Genomic DNA, 20219 nt, shown 5'->3' on the forward strand with positions numbered 1-20219 from the left:
GGGTCCAGCCCTACTTCAGTGTTTTTCAAGCTCCTTAAATGAAATGGGCTGACAACACTTTCTTATACCAACTTCTTTCTGTTCTGGCCCACATCTTTAGCATTTTCTCTCAGACCAAGATAGACATTAAACTGGAAATAAATTTCAGCTTCAATAGAGAAACAGACTAAGAATAGAATTGCTGGTTGTTCCTGAGATGCCATATTAAAAAATTTATATTAAGTCAGGCTTTTTTTTTTTACCCCTTTTGGCCTATTTTCTTTTATTGAAGGATGTTAAGACCACGCCTTTCATGACTGATGTGCCTTCCAAGCATGCTTTGTTTCTGCTCTACTTGCTGCCTGCTGCTTACTCATACTGATAGTCCAACTGTCTGTAAAACGCTTCACATAAAGGAGTGAAAATTTTACTGCTGAATGTGAAGAAAGGAATAAGATAATGGCACTATAGTATTCCTGAGGTATACTCAGTATATCAGTGAGCTTTTGCTGAGTAACAAATAACCCCCTTAGTAGCTTCAAATAACATTCATTTATTTAGTTCTTGATCCTACAAGTCAACAATTTGGGCTGAGCTCAGCTGGGCAGATATTTCAGTCTTGGTTGAGTTCACTTCGTGGTCAGTTGGTGAGTCAGCTGGGAGCTAGTTGGTCTATAGTGACCTTAACTAAGAGGACTTATTTCTATTCCACATTGTCTGTGTCAGGATCAACTAGGCTAGCCTGGGTTTGTTCACCTAGTGGTTGCATGGATTCAAGGAAGGAAGGAGAAGACTACAATTCAGTCAATTATCTTGAGGCCCATGGGGATTGATTGCATGGGAATGATCAAACACATATATACAGAAGCCAACAAAAGGTATACTTGGCTCTAAGGATAAAGGCATGCATGCAGGGAGACCCACGAGGCTCCATTAAATATTCCATAGCCAAACCCAATACCCCATATTTGATTCAGTTAATATTTTCCCTTTTTCAACACAAATCATTTTTAGTGTTTCTTCTGGTGATTAAGGCAATTTATGTTAATTGCAAAAAAGTATGTAAAGCATAAAAAAGAAAATAACAATCAATCATGATACCATGGTTCAGAGGCAGTAATTATAAATAATTGGCCTTTTTTCTATCTATATTTAAATAACCAGTAATTCCATTTCTTGAGCCCTACGTGTCAGGCCTTCTGCTAACTGCTTTACATGTATTAACTCATTTAATCCTTACAACAATCATGTTTGAGATGATGAAAATGAGGTACAGAGAAGATAAACATCATTCCTGAGATCACACAGCAGGTAAGTAGCAGAGCCAGCATTTGAAGTGGTGCAACCTCAGTCCTTAAACCATTCTTGACCATGAGACTCTACTGTTGGTCCTCATATCTAGTGTTACTCAAACTTTAGTGTTTGTCAGAATCCCTGGAGGGCTTAATTCAAACACAGATTGCTGAGCCCCATCTCTAAATATTACGATTCAGTTGGTCGCAGGTGGGGCCTAAGAATTTGCATTTCTAACAGACTCCCAGGTGATGCTGATGCTGCTGGTCCATGAACTGCAGTGAGAGGCTCTGTTCATAGCAGCATTTAGGTATGTATTGTTAATTCTGCTTCACAGATGAAGGAGCAGAAGTTCAGAGAAGTTCAGTTAGTAGGCCATGGACACACAGCTGGCCAATTTTGAGTTATACCCCTTTTCCAGTTAATTCTCATGGGAGCCAATGAACACGGGCAATTTTCACCTCATTTTATAGCCCATGCTTTTCTTCTGGTGAGGCTATCATACTTAAGAAATTAGTTCAGAACGTTGATGAAGCTTCTCTGAGAGTCAGGCATTCCTGTGAAATGCTGAGCTTGCAGTCATCCATTCTTCATTCATTCATTCATTCATTTCCTTGGCAAGGGGCTCTCACTGGGAGCCCTGGGGTGGGTAGTGTTATGAGCCCTGATCCCAGCAGCCTTTACATACTGATATATAAGTGACTGTCCTCATCAAAAAAAAAAATTCTGGAAGAAAAAACTTCACAAAGATTTTGCCTTTTGAAGCTACAGAAAGAAATCTGCTCTAAAGGCCTCTATACTATTTTTAAACAGCAAAGAGCCTGGTAATATTTCGATGGGTTTTCTACAAGGAAAAAGTAAGCCTCCTGTGATCACTAAGCCTTCATAATGTTCTGACAGATGCAGTGTAGCTTTTGTAGTGATGTAGGGTTAGCTCATAGCTTTCTGGGTATCTGTCCTCATTACTCAAATTGTGGTCCAGGGACCAACAGAATCACTATGCACCTTGATAGAAATGCTGACTCATAAGCCCCACTCCAAACCTACTGGATTAGAATCTCTAACGTTGGGGCCCAAGAATCTGTGTTTTAACAAGTTCTCTTGATGATTTTTATGTGGCTAACTGTTTAGAAGTCTGGTCTACTAAGAACTCTGCGTAGGTGATTATTTTGCCTTCCAAGGAGGACAGCTGACCCCCTGGAAAGTTTTAAGTCTGCATGTCTCAAACTACTGACCATCAGGATCACGTGGAAAGCTTGTTGAATCATAAGTTCCTGGGCCACACCCTCAGCGGGACTCCGGTTCAGCAGATCCAGGCTCATGAATCTTCAGTCTAACAAGCTCCCTGGGGAAGCCGAAGGATGCTGCCGGTCCTTCACGCTCCAGCTAGCACTCCTTTAGCAACATTCTCCTTACAGAAGGCAAAACAGAACACTGCCTTCCATTTATAAGACTTTTCAAGATCTCTGATTCTATAGTTACATTTTAAAATGATAGTTTCTTTTTTTATTTTAAATAAGTTTTTGATTTTTTTTAGAGAGGAAGGGAGAGAAAGATAAACACAACGATGTAAGAGAGAAACATTGATTGGCTGCCTCCTGCATGCCCCCTGCTAGGGATCAAGACTGCAACCAGGGCAGGTGCCCTGACCAGGAATCGAACCAGGACCAGGACCTCAATCGAACCAGGAATCGAACCAGTCCACGGGATGACGCTCAATCCACTGAGCCACACCGGTTAGGCTTAAAATGATAGTTTCTTAATTAAGGAACTCATTTTCTTCAGAAAACCACTTACTTTTAAAACTTATTTTGCAACCAACATTTACAAACTGTTTTGAAAGAGAGCTGGTTCTGTGTCCAGGTCATGAAAGAGCAAGTTGAGACCAAACAAGCAGAAGTGTGTACAGTACAGCTGCATGATTTTATGTTCAGGAGACTTTGGTCACCTTCCATCTGCTTAGAACCTGAGCTCCCAGATAAGAATTGCATGGGGCTACATTCTGAGTGTATTACTCAAGCCCACAAAAGTGACACCTAAATGGCCAAGAGTAGTCTCCAGATTCTCTATAAAGGAAATCTTCATGGGTTTCTCCAACACTTGCCTCCACTCTCAGTACTTCACCTTCTATGACACTGAGGCGAGTGATTAAGTGTGTGTGTGATTTCTTTTTTTCCCCATCACCATTTATCCCCTCTATGCCCTCTTCCACCTCCACCCATCCTCCTCCAACCCCACAATCACCACACTGTTGTTAATGTCTATGAATTCCCCCTCCTTTTGTTTTGTTTTGTTTTGTTTTGTTTTGGGTTTTGCTCTTATTTTCTGTTCAATCCTTCTACCCCCTGTGGTTTCTTAAATTGTTTATTGGACTCTCCGAAAATATTAACATGTTCAAATTAATTGAGAATGTATTGCCTTAAATGGTCAAAGGAAGATTGAAGCCAAACACTAAAGGAAAAAATTAAGCACCATACATGTGAGTACCTACTCAAGTTTGAGAACCTAGCATCAAGTCAAACAAAAAATATTACAAAGAAATGTGATCTATGATTCTTGTCCTCAGAAATATTTACTCAGTGTGTCTGTGTGTTAGACACTGGGACCAAAAGGGTATCCTATGAAGACCTGTCACAGGAGGGGGAAGAGGGAATGTAGATACATAAAGAGGCCAGTGTAGCATGAGTCAATAAATACTAGGACAAGACATTTGAGAGCACACGGGAGTCGAGAGGGGGCCTTGGCCCAGGCCACCAGCCTCCTCCAGGAGATGGTATTTGTGCTGAATTCAAAAGGCTATGTGGAAGCTGGCCAGGAAAAGAAGGCGGGGCAGAGTTGAGAGGTGATATTATAGCAAACAAAATAACAGGGATTTGGAGGATTACAGTAAAAATAAGTAGATAAGCATTTTCATCAGGTTTGTTCCTGAGGGAGCAATGATTAATAGACATGAGATCCGATTCCTTGGAAAATGTTAACTAAACCTACTGCTACCTCCAAAGAGGAACACATAAATTTATCTGAAGGAGCCATGTTGACTCTTGTGATTAAAGCTGGCTAACCTTTCCTGGGTGTCTTTGTCTTTCCATTTTGTTATTCATGAAATCTTTCATTTTCATCAATCCTCTTGAGGTTCTAGCTTAAGTAAACTTTAGGCAAGAAAAGCCTCTTTGCCTATAATACCTGCCCCTAGAAAGCAAATTATGGAAATTTTGGATATTTGTGCAGCTAGAAAAAAAGAAATCTCAAATCTGGGAGAATAGAAACAATGGGAATCTGAAGAGACTCAAGGTGCAAATGCTCTGTACACTCCTGTTTGCCAGGGCACCGCACCAGTGCATGCCAAATAAAGAGTAAGAATCACAAACCTGCTTTCTACCATGGCTGCCAGGACCTTCTAGAACCATCCAGAGCTCTGCCTTCCTTAGGTGGGTAAGACAATATATGCCCTGATTTGTTCTCTGGAACAGTGTGGGGACACATGGATACATCAACACATTCTGAGATACATGCACAAACTCAGTAGTGGCAAAGTTTAATTTCCAAAGAGTTAACGCAAAATTCTCCTTTCAACATATGGTGAGTATATGTCAAAGGTTCATTTACGTCATTAATGAGAAAACCAGTAGGCTACTAAAGCTCATTCACAGACTATTTGAAGAACAAAGATTTATATAGACAATCAGGAAAGGAATGTTAAAATAAATGTGTTCAATTAAGTATGAAACTGATTAATATTCTATAAAGCAAAACTATAACACTTGGGATTATCTTTTCTGCCAAAGAGAAATAATTTTTATCTTATTGGATAAAAACTATTTGCTCAATCTTCTATAAAGTAACATCTGATTTGACAATCTGGTCTCTAATTAAAAGTAAATATTAAAAATTGGGGGTGAGGTGATGAATGTATTTCTTACCTTGATCATGGCGATGTAACTGTGACAAAATGTATCAGATTGTACATTTTAAATATGTTCACTTATTGTATATCAGTTATGCCTCAATAAAGCTGATAAGAGAGAAAGAGAAAAATAGTAAGCTAAACAAAGTCACATTCCCCTAGAAAATTAGATAATCATTGCATGAGCCAATTAGATGATGTGCTGGTAGGGTATAAAAGGATGCTGTCATTCTTTTGCTTTAGTTCCCAGTTTTGGATAATTTTTTGACACTAATTAAAGCAATCGAATCTAAAATCAAAGAGATTTAGGTTTTGGCCACTTGCTAATTGTGTAACTTGGGCAAAACATTTAAATCTCCCCAAAGCTCAGATTTTCCATCTGAGAAAAAAAAAAAAAAATCAAGATAACAATAGACTCCTATGTCATAGGTATATAACCAGGGTTAAATAAAATGCATGTGGAGAGCTTAGTGAAGCACCTGATGCATATTATATGAAGGACCTAGTAAGTGTTAACTGTCTTTCATTATTGTTTCTGAGGAAGAAGATAACTAAGGAGCCTGAATAAGACAATGTGGTAGATAGATACTATATACTAAGAATGAGGTGCTAAGGATACTAAAAACTGGGTGATCTTGACCAACTCACTTTTCTTTACCTTATCTTTCAGTCCTTACCTATAAACTGTGAGAAGAGTCAAGGAGGGCTAAAGCGGGATCGAACTCTTAAAGTAGCATTCACTCACCAGGCCTGAACCAGATCCTGGTGGAATTCTGTCTTCTTCACATCCAGAATCCATGCATAAGCTCTTAGGGCTGTATGTCCACCATACTGTTAATAGGTGGTCGGTGATGAAGACCCTGGATTCAGGCTCTCTGGCTTTCAATTCCACCTCAGCTACTTATTGGCTATGGAACCCTGGGCCATTCATTTAACCCTCTGTGCCCTGGTTTTTTATCTGTGAAACAGATTATAAAGGCATCCATTTCACAGAGTTGCTGGGATTGTTGCAGTGAGTTATTACATAATAGGATCTAAACAGGGCTTGGCAGACACTAAACACTCAGGGATCGTTTTATTGTTATTAGGGCCTTTGAATGAATGGCTGAGCAGCCCAGGGTCCTGCACATTTAGCAAGGCTGAGGAGTGTTATTACACTTCTCAGAGGGATGAGGGTTGAATGCAATTTGTATATGCAGAACAGTTCCTCTTTGGGGGTCCTTCAGTAGTAACTCCAAAGGTGCGTTTGGAGTTCTAACACAAGTCTAACAGCTGCATGTACAGTATATGACAAAAATGTTCTGTGATCTACATGTCACACATGCGCCTTGGGACTAGAGAAAAGGTGTTGATGCCCACAAGGGCCTGGCCAGGCAGGTTTCAGGGTGACCTGGCCAGGTCTTCCACCCTGCTGACTGGCAGTGTTCCCTAAGCAGGATGTGCCCTTGTGTTCCCACAGAGCCCACAGATGGCTTACCACCTGCTTTTGGCAGGATGGCTCCTCTCTAGATCTGGAGTATGCTCAGCCCAGAGCTACAAGAAAATCTATCCCCAGAGAGTTTCTGTAGCAGGCACTGCTGTTCCCCCATGAGGTCCCCTTGGGTCCCTTTCACCTGCCCCTTGCACAGTTTCTGCAGGTTTTGCTGCCAAAGGCAGCCTATGACTCTACCCATGCAGCAGCCTGCCTTGGTGTAACCTCATGGAGGATTGCATCACCCATACAGAGAGCTAGGAATGCCTGGCAGTTGTGCCCCTGTTCCAGTCAGCGCTTTCTCCAATGACTGACTGGTGTGGGAGGGAGTCCAAAGGCCCAGCTCCCTGGCCTTGAGGTGATACATACTCCAAGGTGTGCTTTATACTCCAGAGCTCCCTGCAGGATGAGCTTGGCTTACTCGTCTTCCCCTTTCTTGACCTACTTCCTCCACTTCTTCCCTGGTCTCCCCAGGGAGCATTCCCCTAAAAATCCCCTTGCACCCAGAGTCTTGAAGGCTCAGGGTTGGCTCCTGGGAGGGGCTAGCCTATAAGCACCTCCTTTTCCCTTCATTCTCACTGTCAGGAGAGAAGTGTGTCTCTGCTGAGACCTTGTGGAACCCCAGAGGAGGGTCCTGCTTTGGAGTTCAAAGCCAGGGCTTACTTTGAGCAATTGGCCCATCTGGAGCTACTTGCTTTGTGAGCACTGTGAGGGCAGGAGAAACAGGATAGAAAGCCTGGCACTTGCAGTGGGTGGAGAAAGAAGCATTCGGAATCCTCTAAGGAAAATAATTATGGCCCGAAGAGTGATCTAGTCAGGCCTGCCTGGAGTCTGGAGCCCTTTTTCCAAGCACTGGGTGCTCCCAAAGGCTCAGAAACTTTCCTCAAAACAGAGACAGCCTGCTCTGTGCCTCATTGACCTCAGAAAAGTTTCCTTGGCTTCCTCCTCCTACTCAGTCATATTAGGGGGGCTGAGGTTTCTGCCATCTTCATTTGAAGTAACAAGTTTGCTGAGACATAATGGGACTCCTCAGCTCAGCCATCTTCTAGCTATCGGTGTTTAAAATGACATCGAGGCATTGCTTCCCTAGGAGGCAGCCCATGGCCTGGCCTTTGCGAAAGGTAAGCGAAAGGCCTGAAAGTTAGCCTTTTTGAGTTTGCCAGCTTACAAGTCCAAGTGGGCCCTTCGGTGAGTGTGATGACCATGACCACCAACTGGCCAGGTTTTCAGAATCAAAATGGTCTCACATGGACTCTTTAGTACTGGAAAGCACTTAAAAGTTTGATTGCATATAGGTCCCCTGGACACAGGCGACACCCATAATTCTTTTCCAGTACCTTGCGTGTATCCTTCAGATGAGCAGTTAACTCCTTGATGAAGATAGTCTGGTAGGAGAAGGTGGAGTCAGGGTAAGCTACCCACAGTGTCTGTAATAGTAATGCACACATGCGCGCGTGCACACACACACACACACACATACACACACACCTACACCTTCCTCTGCCTTTTTAGGGCTGTGGGTGGAAATTCACCAAAATCAGCTGTTCCTCTTTGCAGCAAGCAGTCACTGGTGGCCTGTAGGATGCCTGGCAATAGGAGACGCACAGTGAAGGTTTCTCAGACTTGACAAAGCTAATAAAGCCTGGTAGGGCTAATGGAGTACAATTCTTTAAAAAGCTTAGTAGGAAGTAGAAGAATTGTGTCCTGTGCTCATTGAAAATATTTCTCTTCAGCATAATTAAAATTTCTGGCCTCCTTTGGGTAATGTGGCTTTGATAACTTCAGGCTTCACTTAATGATTTTAAATAGGGCCTTTAATTACAGAACAATGAGACTTTAATAATTATAGAAATAATATGAAAGTAAATATATACACAAATAAAAATATATAAAAATGGATCCCACTAAATTCAGAATTGGTAACAAGTCAATCTGGGATATTACGTAGAAAAAGCTCACCTCATAGGTAATGCAAAGGTATAGCCAACAGTACAGAGGGTGAACATTTAAAGTAGAATAGGTGGATTTAGGCAGCCTGTCATTGGCAAAGTTAAGAGCTGCTTGAGGACAGATTAAAGCCATCTTAGAGAGGATGAGCTGAGTTGTTTTTCAACACCTAAGAGTTCTATAAGTGAGTGAGAGTTAAAACCAGAACTAGATAGCTCCAAGAAGTGGGTGGTTAAAATTAAGACAAGAATATGCTCAACACAGTTTGTTCATAGTTTCAACCTTTCTCGTGTGCTTCTGTGAGTCTCTTCACAATTACAAAGCACACTTAACTAACCTATATATTATATCATCAACTTCTTTGAATCATAAACTGATGGAGAAGATATGAATTATTCCACAAATGATGTTGAGAAAAGGGGCTGTTTGGAAAAATATCAAATAAGAGTTTTAACCTTTTCCTTGTATACACTAAAGTAAGTTTTAGCTGGATTAAAAAGTTAAATTTAAAATGACCACTGAGGCCCTGGCTGGTTTTGCTCAGTGGTTAGAGCGTCCGCCCGCAGACCAGAGAGTCCCAGATTTGGTTCCTGGTAAGGGCACGTACCTCAGTTGCAGTTCCTCCCCGGCCCTGGTTGGGGTCGTGTGGGTGGCAACCAGTCAATGTGTCTCTCTCACATTGATGTTTCTTTCTCTCTTCCTCCCTCTTGCCCTCCCGCTCTATCTGAAGATAAATGCAAAAATGTCCTCGAGTGAGGATAAAAAAATAAAAATAAAATGACCACTGAGAAAGACTAAAAAATAATTTCTAACTGTTCTTGGAACATACAAATATTTTATAAATGAAAATATTAAGTAAATCATCAATTAAAAAGCATACAAACCTTTGTAGAGAGCATTTTGGTAATATGTCTCAGATGTCATTAAAACATTTTTTTGACCTATAAATCCACTTCCAAATATCTATTGCAAGGAAATAATCCAAGATGTAGATAAAATTTTTGTATAAATATTTTCATGGCAGTCCTATCTGGTGTGGCTTAGTGGTTGGGCATTGACATGCACCAAGAGGTCCCCAGTTTGATACCTGGTCAGGGAACGTGCCCTGGGGTCAGGGGACATGCAGCAGGTGGCCAATCAATGTTCTCTCTCGTCGATGTTTCTCTCTCTCTCCCTCTCCCTTCCTCTGTCTCTAAAATCAATAAAGAACAAAATATTTTTTCTTTAATAAAAGAATAAAAATATATTTTCATGGCAGTCTAACTTATAATGGCAAAAAAAAAAAAAAAGAAAAAGAAGGAAAAAAAAGAAAACAGAATTAAACATTTAGGAATAGGTGATTAGCCAAATAAATCATAAGATATTTACCTTATCAAACATAATAGTCTTTAAAAATGGCATTTGAGCAATGTTTAATGATTAATGAAAATTTTGAAAACATAATGACAAAATAAAACAGTATGATCCCAATATAAAAATAAATATGTTCACACATATATTGATTCCAAGTAGTATATCGCGTATTAGAATCACCTGACAACCTTTACAATCTCTGCTGCCTGGACCCCTTCTCAGAGATTCTCGTTGATTTGGTCTGGGGTGTTGCCTGGGCATCTGGAGTTTTTAAAACTTCACAAGAGATTTTAATGTATCCCCCTCCTCCGGTTTAATAACCATGGAAATAAGAGTTTTCGTTTTGTTCATTTTAACTCTTCTTCACCAAGCACCCTAGGAAAAGCATCAATATTCACTCAGCCTTCCAAAGCAAAGTTTGCCTGGTGGCTGTTCCCCAGTTTCATGGCGTAGTGTCCAAGGAAAATCACTCCTGTTTCTGTTATTAAGAAAAATGATCTAAAACTTGAAAACAAATCAAAAAGTCTGGATACCTGTCTAATGGATTCACCCAAGAATTATTTAATTCTCTGTTTTTCAGCTATTCACTTTTTTTTTTTTACATTTTATTAAAATTTTTTTATTTATTATTTTTTATTTATTTTTTTATTAATTAATTTTTGTTACAGATGATTCTCCTTTTTTCCCCCACTGATTCCCTCCTCCCCCTCCCTCTCTGCCCTTTCCCCAGTTTGTTGTCCATGTCCACTGTTCATGCATACATGCATTTAAGTTCTGTGGTTTATCTTTCCCCCGCCACTCCCCAAAACAACAATGAGGTATCACCTCACACCTGTCAGAATGGCCACCATCAACAAATCATCAAACAACAAGTGTTGGGGAGGGTGTGGAGAAAAGGGGACTCTAGTGCACTGCTGGTGGGAATGCAGACTGGTGCAGCCACTATGGAAAACAATATGGTGTTACCTCAAAAAATTAAAAATTGAACTTCCATTTGACCCAGTGATCCCACTTCTAGGAATATACCCTAAGAAGCCTAAAACACCAATCAGAAAGAATATATGCACCCCCATGTTTGTAGCAGCACTATTTACAACAGCTATTCACTTTTGATCAGCCTCCAGACTCTGTGAAGTTACACATTTGTTAACTTGGATATTTTTGTGTGCTAAAAAGTTAAATGCTTTCTATCTGGTTGAAAAGATAACTATAAAAGTTAAGGGTTGATTTTTTTTCCCCCAGAAGATATTAACCAGCTTTGTATCTAATTTAGAAATCTCATTACAGCATTATTATATATGAATTTTCTGTGAACCAGCTTTATCATTTGTTGCTTTCCTCCGTAATGAGTTAAGTACATCTTTGACATGTATTCACTGTATATTTTTACGAGTCATGTTTTTAACTTGTTGAAATTGCACCTTGAAACTGTCCATGATCAAACACACATTCGATGATAGAAGTGCACACAGGACACTCACAATAAGAGATTTATCCAGCATGGACATCTCACCGTTCGGCCACAGAAAGCTTCCTTCCTTCTGATGTTCTCAGTACATGCTCTCTTTGTGGTTTGAAAAATTCCCCAGGACCACTGTGCACAAAGTCTAATCCAAATTGCTTTTTAAATCCATTCCATATTAATGATAGCAAATGCCAAATTGAGTAACTGAAGAAGCCAGATTTATACACTGATGTGGTTACAGTCACACTAGTTACTCATAGTCACACTGGTTACTCATCTTAAGCAACAGGAAGTTGGGTAAATCTAATTTTACAAATCAGTCTTCTGCTCACTGACCCACACAATCTCTTCAGAGGCACTTTAACATCAATTGGAGCTCTTCTGCCATCCGCTGGGACTCCTGACACTCTGGCCAGACATTTTAATTTTTTTGTTCTAACTCTCTTTGTCAAGTGTTTAATGATCTATAAAATGCTAAAATGTAAGCTAGGAGCTTTGCTATTTAAGAAACCCTGCAAGGAATTTATGTTTAGAGCAAATACATTTTGGTGAGCTTCTTAGCTTAATTACTTAGTAAGTCGATGCATAATGAGTTTGTTTGGAGTGGAATTGTGTTTATAAGTCATGATGGCTTCAATGAGAGACATAGCAGAACTATTATCTAAGGCCAAAAATTAATAATTATCTCCATCAAAAGTAAAAATAAAGTCCAGGGTGAATGCCTGTGTTGTTTGATATGAGATTGTTAGATAAATCTGATAAACGATGTTAGGGTGGCATTTTTGATTCTCTCACCTCTGTGAAGCCGACTTTGCACGTGAGTCAGCTAGTTCCTCTGAGTTTGCCCACTTAGGGAATATTCTTTTGGTCTCCAACCACAATGGATCCTTTAATATCAAGAAGCAGATGGCAGTGTTTTCTGCACGGCAAACCTGTCCCAAAAGGGACAAGAGAGTAGAGTTAGCTCCATCAAAGTTCTCACCTCTATGTCTCCCTGTGGAAGAAGTGGATATTGAGAAGTCATGTTAAAGGATTTGCCCTAGCTACTCAGGAAATCCCAATTCCATGGCTACAAAGAACCCGCTGTTATGTGGGGACCTGGGCTGGTGGCATCAGCACCATGAATACACCTTGACTTCTTTCACAGAGCCAGAGACCTCAGGTTTGGAAAGGAATTTATACATCATATGACCGTGTCCCTTCTCTTTACTGAATCTCAACCACCAGGCACCACTAGCTGTTCTTGGATATTTCAAAGAACAGGAACTCACTTCATCCAAAGCTTCAAATCCAGACTTTGAACAGATCTTGTCAAGGTTCCTTGTGGCACTAGATTCTACTTTCTTATAACTTCCTCCCCGTGCTGATGGCTTTGTTCATTGGAGTCTGTTGCAAACTGTCCTCTGCTTATTTATAACTCCATAATTATTTAGCAGGTATCTGCAGCCTCCAGGAGTTAGAGTAGTTGACATTTGTAGATCAATTCTCCCATGACTTTGAAATTAGGTGTTTTGTAATAAGAAAAACAAGCTTCAGAATGAATTCTTCCCTCCATGAAAATATTGATTACAAATAACACACAATCCTAGCTAGGTTCCACCAACACAGTGAAGTCCCAGCTTTCTACCAACACAGTGAGACCCAGCTTTCTGTTCCTTCAGGCACTCCAGGAAATAGCTTGCCTAAAAGGCTTCTCCAGGGAAGATACAATATTGTGGTGGCAGAATTAGGAAGACCTTGTGGTCAGAGCAGGTAAGAGTAGAGGTTCTTGAAGTGGGTTCCCTCAATCAGCAGCAGGGGTATCACTTGAGAATTTCTAAGAAATGTAAACTATCAGACCCCACTCAAGCATCACTTACTGCATCCGCAATCTGAGTTTTAACAAGCCCTCCAGGTGAGAATCAGAGGGCAAGTGAATTCCCTAACGATGACAGAATGCAGAACCGAATTTAAGCCTTAGGCCAGTGGCGTAGTCCTGGACCAATTACACACACACATACACACACACACACACTCCCTTGGTGATTCACCAAATGAATTTAAGAGGAAGATAAAGTTTGTTCTTTTCAAATTTTAATAGTTGTATGTCTATTTTAATGTATTTTAAGATAACACAAAAATTCTGATTTTACATTGGGGAAAGCAGGAGGGGGGTAGGACTGGGAAGGAGAGGTCAATGGGGCAAAAAGGGGGACATCTGTAATATTTTCAACAATAAAAAAATCTGATTTTATAGATATTATTACTTAGAATGTGGTTAAGTTTGAAACATGAGTTCATTGAAACCAATTTTTTAAATGATTAAGTAAGTTAATCATCTAGTGTGAATTTATTCTTAAATTGTGAAGAAAGCACAGGAAGCTGCCCTGGCCAGTTTGGCTCAGCGGTTAGAGCGTCCGCCTGCGGTCCGGAGAGACCCGGGTTCGGTTCCCGCTAAGGGCACGTACCTCGGTTGCAGTTTGTTCCCGGCCCTGGTTGGTCGTGCGGGTGGCAGCCACTCGATGTGTCCCTTTCACATCGATGTTTCTTCCTCTCTCTCCCTCCCACTCTGTCTGTACAAAAAGTGGAAAAATGTCCTCGGATGAGGATTAAAAAAAAAAAAAAAAAAGCACAGGAAGCTTAGGGTTTTGGATAAATTGTTTACAGAAATAACAGGTCCAGGATATAGGGGACCTGGCCTTGGGCGTCTTCACTGTGAGTACCTTTCCTGGGAGAAACAGATCATGGTTATTAAGCATCATTTACCTGTCAAACCATTCAGCATGTCACCAGAAGAAAGGTGAAAATAACAGAAAATGCCACAATGCAATTAGTTTAGCAACACGCACACTACTGATTCTTCGATAAACCTCACAGAGCTCATATATCTCCTTTTAATTCAGGAAAGAAAACATTCTAAACCAAGATCCATACCCACCAGAAAAGATGTAAGACAGAAGAAACTAGAGTTTTTGTTTTGTTAGTGGAAAGATGATATCATAGCAGTTAAAAAGAGTAATTGCCTGAAGTTAACAGTAGGAGACGTACACTGGCCACGTTGGCCTTCGTCACGTTATTTTCATACATTCTGAAAACATTCAAAGGGCACACACAAAACAAGTCCCTTTCTCCCAACTTTTCTGATGTTTGCTGCTTCAAGGAAACATTAAGGCGAGCCTTAGATTGGAAGTTAAATTATTTGAGTCGATGACGTCCCTTCCAACAATCTACCTCTCTGAGCTTTCTTTTCTTTTGTGGGGAGGATGCTCCAATGACCCCCAAGTTCTCACCACTCTGTGATATTTTGGGCATGGAGTCTTCAAATCCAATCAAGTCCAGCCAGGACTCCCGTTATTCTTTGGCACATCTGGGAATATGAGGGCTTCCCCCCAGCCCTTTCCTGATGCAGTGTTTGTGGATTCCTTTTAGCACCTGGTTTATCCATGCTTGATAAAATATAGCTCACAAGCCAGTGGATATTGTCTTAGGTTAGATTCCTTAGAAGCAGACCCTTAGAAAGATTTGGATGCAGGTGAGTTATTAAGGATGTACTCCTGGGGAAAAACAGGAGGAGGAGAAGCAAGATGGTGAGATGGAGAGGAAGTCAGGCAGTGGAGTAATGGAGGTGAGGCCCTAGCTTTGGCATGACCCTGAGAGGACCTTTGCAGTGTCCATTACATCTCAGAAGTGTGTCTCACTTTATGGCAAAAAAAAAAAAAAAATCTGGCTTCTGTACTACTGTGCCAGAGAGCTGCCAGCTATGGGTCTGCCCAGGGAACCTGGGTACTTGCAGCTCTCCGTGGATAGGTGAAGCCACCCTTGAGTGGTCTTCCAAGGAGAATCACAGGTGTAAATCAGGAGTAGAATATGCAGAAACTGAGGATGACCACGTGGAGCACTGAGGGAGATCCCAGGGTGCCGAGCCGAGCGCAACAGCATCCTCCACTAAAGGGAGGCAAGACTGGGCCAGGACATTTCGCAGCTTCCTTCTCACTGTTGGCTTGGTCATGTGGGCACAGAAGGCATTTGTTTTGATGAAAATGAGGGTCTTTCTGCTTAGTCTTGGATTCTGTCTGTTCATGCACTCCTGAGTGGAATCATTTTATTTAGGGTGTAATGAGACTTGTTTTTCATGTGACCACGTGTTAGACCACTCTTCTTCCAGGAACTAAGCCAGGTACCTTGGAATACAGACTCTGTCATCAGTTCTCTCCTAGGCAAGGTGGAGGAGGTGACCTGAAAGCAAAGGCTTCTAGCCAGAGCCCCTGCAGCCGTCCTTTGGGGACAGCCATTCCACTCCAGCTGAGCCGGATGTGGCTGCACTCACAGTAGCACTCAGTAAACACTGGCTAAATGGATGGAGCAATTACTGTGGTTTGCTTTGACTATGATCAGGAGTAAATAAGATGAGGTTCGGTTCCGTCCTTTCCTCTCTCCCGGTCATCGAGTCCTCCTTGCTTCGGCTCCAAGTAAACAATCAGGAACTGTTGCATAATATAAACCTCAGTGCTAAATACCCATTTGGCCACATTTGCAAAACAGACAAAGGAAACATTGGCATTTTTGAAAAGGGGGAATTTAGGCATAATCAGTGTTGGTTGTGGCTGGCTGCCCTGTTGCAATTACAAGATGCCAAAGCTAGCTGCATTGAAATGCTAGGCCACCCCGGACCCAGGCCCCTAAAAACAAAAACCAAGCCAAAGCTGCCTGTCAGCTATGCTGTCATTAACCCCAGAATAGCCTAGGGAAGGGGCTCTTTGGGGAAGTCAGACTTCCCTTCTGAACAGAAACAAAAACAGGACTGTATATGTGTATATATATAAATGTACAGACATAGTTCCATTTAGGAATGGAGTGGGGTACAGTGGTTTGGAAAATAAATAAACCAAGCTTGAAATGAATTGGGCTCTAATGGTGATCATTGCCTCCCCTCAGAGACACTGAGGGTGATGATGACACTTCTGTGAGCTGGTTGAAATGTCATTTGAGATAGTTCTTAAGCTAAATTTTCCTAAAAGGAATGCATTCATGGTGTTTTTAACATAGTACATACTCTGACATCAGATACTGAGGAGAACATGGTGGGGAGAAACAAAGGCTGCAACTTCAGATCAAGAGGGCCTCCTAAATGCTACAGAACCACGTGCTTGCATTTCTAGATGGTCTTATCTTAGGGTTGTCCGTTTCCCATCGCATACTTAGAAAGCCCTTCGGCCTACATGATGCTGCACAGGAATCCTCCTATTCTGGGAGCATAAAAAGGATTCATGGTCATTGTTAAAAATGAAAATTTCAGCCCCACCTTCATAGATCTCTTCCCTTAGGTGGTGTGACTTGGTATCTGCATTTTAACAAGCAACTAAGAAGTTTAGATGCAAGGACATCTCAGACCATGCGACTGAGAAGTCCTGTTATGAGCGCTTGTGATTTTTCCATGAACCAGATAATGGGCATAAAAATGGATGTGAGATGGTAAATCAGTCATTCATGAGCCATTTATTCTTTATATTTTAAAGATAATCTTTTGATTCAACCATGAAAGTTATTAAAACCAGTAGTTTCTACTATAAAAAGACAAAGAGGTTGAATTTTAGGCACAAGAATGTTCAAAACAGAAGATCAGGGAGCCCAGTCCAGCCCACACTTTAAAGATCTTAAACAACCACCAGACACAGTAGATTTAAGAAATGGCCACTTTTAACAACAGAAGGGTAAACAGAACATTGCTACCTGTTATCTGCTAAAACTATTCTCTGCGCTTTCATTATCCTCGTTCTCGAGAAAGAAGAATTTATCAGGACAATCTGTATAGTCTCCAATAGACATTCAAAGTCCTCAGTGTTTTCTCCCTTTTGAGCTCTAATGATCTTAAACAACAAGTCTTAGCCTGCAAACTGTTATTTGGGGAAGATGAAAAATTTCCAGGATGCTTTTTCTGGTAAGCATCTCCCCTTTGTTCTGAATGAAAGACCTGTCACATGGAAATCAGCCAGTGTGTCCACCCTCCTAGTGCAGGACACTATGCAAGACATTCAGAGCCCGTGGCCCATGGAGCTTTCAGTCTGCTTGGGAAGCAAATGCTGCCAGAAGTCTGAAGGTCATGCTGAATGGGCAAAGTGAACCAATTGCATGTGGTGCAGCAGAGGGCATAGAGGCACAGAGTCAGGCTTCCCAAGGTGGGACGCTCAGCCTCTTCCACTGACCAGCTCTGTGATCTTTGTTGGTTATCAAGTCAGGTTACACTTTATTCCTTCCATGCTTATTATGGAGATAATGTGGCTTAGGGCAGCACTTCTCAACTTCTGATGCTTGGTGATCTTGTGCAGTAAGTGATCTGATCCAGTAGGTGTGTGGTGGAGCCCAAGCTCCCAGGTGAGGCTGCCGATGCTGGTCTGGGAACCACATTTGGAGTAGTGAAGGCTTGGTGTTCTGTATAAGCATCCCAGTTTCATATAAAGTTCCTGGTTTGATTCCTATCACATAGCAAGTTTTCAGTAAATGACTATTATTGTGCATAGTATTTTGACAAGAGTTATGTGACACAGACTGTTGGAACAAATGCAGCTGATTTTTCTTAGTCGAGAAAGGCTGCTACAAACCTGGGGAGAATTCTTATTATTCTGAATAGAAAATGCTCCCAATGCACTTGAGGAATCTTCAGGACGTCTCTCAGCAGCTGTCACTGTGTTTCTCTATTCCCTTAGAATAGGCACTTTGGGTCTTATAGTTCCATTAACTTCAAGGAGAGAATTCATTCCATGAAAATAAAGCACTAGGCCCATCCTTGATCACATTTTCATATCATTACAGTTGGGGAAAGAGATAATTGGCTGCTGCCTCCAAACATCCAAGTGCTGGCTCCTTCTAGAAGATGAGGACAAAAACCCAGAGAAAGCATGAGTCATGAGCAAAAGAGAGCTCCCACAACTTAGATGCATAATGCTGGTTTGTTGTTGTTTTGGGGGGTGTTTATGAAGATTTAAGGGATAGATCTAAGATGTATATCCCTGTCCCTTCAGTTTGACCAAAGTTGTGTAACATAATAACATAGTGAAATGGAGTATACAGGTGCAATACTAATCTTTGCTATTGATAAAAGCACTACCCCACCATTAAAAAAAAGTAGCAATCATGGCATGTATATATATATATATATATCACAGCTGCAAAATATAAAATACAAAAATAGGCTGAAATATAAGAAGAAAGTGATAAAGCTACAGTTATTATGGAAGACTTGAATACACAGAAATCAATAGATCAATTTGACTAAGAATTTCATGGAGTTTGAAAAACAAATCTTCCTTTTAAGCTCGATTTAATGTAGGTAGGTAGGTAGCTAAAGTCAAAGACAGAATAAACTTTTTTTCCCAAATACATATTAAAAATTCTCAGAAATTGGTCATGTGATAGGTTACAGTGGAAATCTCACTAATTTCAAATAGCAAAAATCACATGGGCCATGTTTACTGACCATAACAAAAATAAATTTGAAATTACCAAAAAAAAACCACCCTATATTAATTACATTTTAAAATTATACATTCAAATAACTTGAACTACAGAAGAAATTAAAGATGAAATTTAAAGCTATTTAGAAATAAATAACAAAGCCATATTATATTCCAAAACCTATATGATAGGGCCACAGTAGTATATGGAGGACAATTTATAGTACTACTATACCCAAAAGAAGAAAAATGCAAAATAAATGAATCTTTTATTAATTTAAGAAGATATAAAAAGAACAACACAATAATACATCTTAGAAAGAAAATAGAAGTAAAAAAAGAATAAAGACAAGGGAGAAAAGAACTGGAGATTAATAAGATAGGTGGAATGATAAATAATATCAAAAGCTGGGATATACTGAGATGTGCCTGTCAAAACACTCTGTATTATTTTCCAATATGTAAATGAAACTAAAAGTAAAATATTTTCAGTTTTTAATTAAAAGACAAAATATCCACACAATATACTTTGATAATAAATGTGCTTTGAAAATGACCCAAATTCCTGATCTGAAATTCATCGTATGTCAATAGCTACCTCTAAGCATGTTTCCTAACCTATAAAGTGGAATGGTAATAGTACACACACCATGCATCATTTAAGGGTTATGTGTGTTATTATATGAAAAGCACTTAAAATAGTGCCCTTCAAAGAGTAAGCCCTCGATATGTGTTAGTATGATTTTTGTTAATATTTAAGAAGAAATGTCCTACATGTAAAGTCCCTTTGTTCGTCTTTGGGCTTTGATGAATATAGTGAGTCTTTAATAAACTTCTGCTAAATTCTATTGAGTCTTTAAGAAATTTTTGTTGAATTCCATCGGAAAGTAGGCAGAGTGGACAGGAGGAGAGATCTACCCTGCGGAAGATTTGTTTGAATGATTAGCAGTGTGGGGATACATCAATATATAGGTTTCAGCTCTCTGTGATAATTTAGCCAACAGATGTTGAAATAAACAGGTTTGTTAGTGTGTTTTATTAATTGAAAGGTAGAGCATGAAGAGAATCACACCTTCTCCAAGACTTCCTGCCCTATGGTACTTGGAATAACGGCCAGTGTTCGCAGCCATCTATGTCTCTATCCACCTGCTTTTTCAAAAACACACTCCTTGTAGCCACTCTCTCCTCTTCGTCCTAGTCCTAACCTCATATTTGAGTTCAGAGTCTGCATTGAGAAAGCAGTCTCAGCCAATGCATACAAATAGGTAAGCCCTTGACGAGAGAGGAAGGGCTGTCTCTGGAAGCCACCTGCCCCGTGTTCATTGTGGGTCAAATAGACTGGGATGCAGTACTGGAAAAGAAGAGCTTTACAAATTA

General features: G+C 40.5%; 1 protein-coding gene across 2 annotated transcripts in view; it reads left to right on the top strand.

The window, feature by feature from the left end:
• Positions 1 to 20219, top strand: part of SNAP25 (synaptosome associated protein 25) — an 82745-nt gene that overhangs the window by 26983 nt on the left and 35543 nt on the right. The window lies entirely within an intron of this gene.

Source organism: Molossus molossus, unplaced genomic scaffold (genome assembly GCF_014108415.1).
Source record: "Molossus molossus isolate mMolMol1 unplaced genomic scaffold, mMolMol1.p scaffold_m16_p_6, whole genome shotgun sequence".
In the NCBI taxonomy this organism is placed as follows: Eukaryota; Metazoa; Chordata; class Mammalia; order Chiroptera; family Molossidae; genus Molossus; species Molossus molossus.